A 3,358-nucleotide genomic window follows, 5' to 3' on the forward strand; every position below is an offset into this window, starting at 1 on the left:
GCTCAGCTACTGTTAATGGAGTTGCTTTCCTACGATCTTGGCTCCTTGACTCAGCTTGGCTTGGCTTGGCTTGGCGAAATTAAGTTGTTCATAGAATAGATACTATTCTTTTAGAAATTAGATGATGAATTTGAAGGCTAAAGTGCAATTTTTTTCAATATGCTACCGTTATGTATTAATATCTAGCGAATGAAAGCAAGTCTTACCTTGAATTTGAAGCACATTTTGTCAAATCTGTAATGGAAATGCGAATGGAAAAGCACATATTTTGTCAAATCTGTAATGGAAATGCGAATGGAAGCACATATTTTGTCGCCTTGTATATTCAATGTGCGAGCGGCAACATCCTAAGATTGGAAGCAAATGCATAATTCAAGATGTACTTTGTCAAAATAGAATATATATATATACACGCACACAGAGAACCATGTAGATAAATTTTTGAAATTCTCAAATCACATAAGTTTGAAAATTATCAAATCATGTACCCTTTACCCATTTTACCTCTCTTCAACGTCGCTATCATGATTGGAAGCGAAAATTGAAAGGGATGTCTCCGACGATGAAGTCTTAGCAAATGATATGCGTTATTTATTAGATGATCTAGTCAATACTAATGAATATAGCGACCTTGAAGAGTAGTTTTCATTTGAAAAAACATATGTAATGAACTCAAGACTTGTTCCATTGCAAATTCAAGAACCAGATGACTTTCTTAAGGAATTTTATGTTGGTCAGCTAACAGATTTTTTTAACTTTCACAATGTTCAACTCAATTTTAGTAGTACTAATATAAACATATATCAATTTATGTTGTAGGTTTATGCAATACAAAAATATTCTAAAGATACACTTGCTAAGTATACTATGAAAAACGCTTCACATATAAATAAAGGACACCAAGAAGACCAGAGTTAAAACAATCTGATGGAAAAATTGTACATGGACATTAATTACAAGGGGAGATATTGAGTTCAAGGTTATAAAATATTTAGAACGTCATCAATGCGGTCTTGGCTTGAGAACAGTTGATCATCCTACATGCACACCCTCTTTTATAGCTTCTCAAATTGAAAGTCATTTTATGACATCATAAAATTATAGACCCAAAATGATTCACAATGAGATGAAATCACAATTTGGAGTGCATATATCATATCGAAAGGCATACTATAGGCACATGTGAAAGCTCTAAATACGATGGTAGATGATTTCGATAAGGATTATGGTGACTTCACTAGACTTTTTTGTGAGTTAAAATATAGAGACTCAAATACATATGTTGCATTGAAAACAAATGGTGATAATAAATTTCAATGCTATTTTTGAGCTTTTGGTGTATGTGGAAGAGTTTTTTGAACATATTTTCGTAAACTAATTGGAATTGATGCAACACACCTAAGTGGTAAGTATCTTGGTGTATTATTGATGACCACAATAGTAGATGGTAATGAAAATATTCTTCTAGTTGGCTTTGCAATTATTGAGGTTGAGTATTACCCAACATGGGAGTGGTTTCTAAATCACCTAAAGATATTTCTTACAGTTGATTCATCAACTAAGATAATTATATCTGATAGACATCGTAGAATATTATCTGTAATGCATAAAGTTTACCCTACTGCTCACCATGAACTATGTTGCTATCACATGTCTTGTAATATAGATTATAGATATGCATGATAGACTTGCATTAGGGTTGTTTTAGGCTGCAACTAGAGCAAATACAATATTACAATATGATCGAGTGATGTAGACTATGTCAGAGAAACATATAGATGTTTATAGATAGCTGCAAAATATAGAACCTACAAAGTGGAGAAATGCACATTTCTCCTGTAATTCGATGTTGACCACGAATTGTGCTGAATGAATGTATTGTTCAAGAACACTCAAGAGCTCCCAATTATAGTACTGATAAATGACACACGGAGGAAGGTTGCACAATTATTTTATAATTGTAGGAAGGAAGTGTTTAATTTTGCAGGAGTATTGATGCCATTAACTATGAAGAAAATTGACACTAGGAGACAAAAAAAACTACGTACTATATAATATTTCTACATAGCAGAACAAAATACAGGTACTTCAATGTCCTCTTATATAGTTGACATGGAGATTTGTAAATGTGATTTCGGTGAGTTCCATATTTCAGGGCTTCATTACTCACACACTATTGTAGTGTGTTTATACAGGAACATGGACTCATATCAGTGAGCATTATTTCTTATTTGAAACTTGGAAAAGCACTTACATGAATTGTATTTATCTATGTATAAGTAAATAATTTTGACCAATAGGTGGACACGATTGTATTATTTTACCACCCAGTAGCTTTGTACAACTTGGAAGAAGGAAGAAGGCGAGGATCCAGTTCAAGCACATGGGAAAGGTTAAAAATAAGTATAGTAGGTGCAAAAAATTAGATCATAATAAAAGATTGTGTAGAATATCTTTAGCAAGTTGATACATGTATTAGTGTGTTCTTTTATGATAGTGCTCAACTTTTGTATGTATTTAACACGTAAAACCATTGTTGTAAAAAATATCATTGTGATGAATGGAGGATATATAGGCATATTTTGCTAAATAAATTCAGATGTGTATTTTGATTAACATAATAGTAATTTTGAAACTATTGATATATATTTAAATGTCTCTATGTTAGGTTGCCTATGTTTTGTTTCTATATTCGTATCCTCTTTTATGTAGAGATATAAATTGTGTGTGTTGGTATGCACATTTAGAATGTTTTGGATGCAATCAGAATATGTTTGACAAATGGATGATGGATCTTTGCCATTCAGATAATCTAATAGTTGAATTTTCTTAAACCAAATGAGCCATACAAACTTATTTGTAGTTTCTGGATTCGTCGCCAATTGGCGACGAATTCATAATTCGTCGCCAATTGGCGACGAATCTCTTCGTCGCCAATTGGCGACGAATATTGGTTTTCGTCGCCGATTGGCGACGAAAACATTTTCGTCCCCAATTGGCGACGAAACTGTTTCGTCGCCAATTGGCGACGAAATTTAGAATTCGTCGCCAATTGGCGACGAATTTGGCAACGAATCTTGAATTCGTTGCAAATTACGATAAATAGTAACTTACGATATATTTGTGACGAACTGGTATTCGTTGCTAATTTCGTCGCCAATTGGCGACGAATCCTATATTCGTCGCAGATTTCGTTGCAAAAACAAAAAAAAATTTCAATGCAATATTCGTTTTGGTAATTATCCTGTATATACAAACAAATCGATCCAATCGGATCGATTCATAAAAACATGTAACCTGTAACAAACAAGCAAATCAAATCTAATACAAATAAAACAATAACATCCATTCATTTCAT

The sequence above is a fragment of the Curcuma longa genome, chromosome 1, assembly GCF_044706935.1.
Source record: "Curcuma longa cultivar G26 ecotype Majalengka, Jawa Barat chromosome 1, ITB_CL_G26_1.1, whole genome shotgun sequence".
Taxonomy (NCBI): Eukaryota; Viridiplantae; Streptophyta; class Magnoliopsida; order Zingiberales; family Zingiberaceae; genus Curcuma; species Curcuma longa.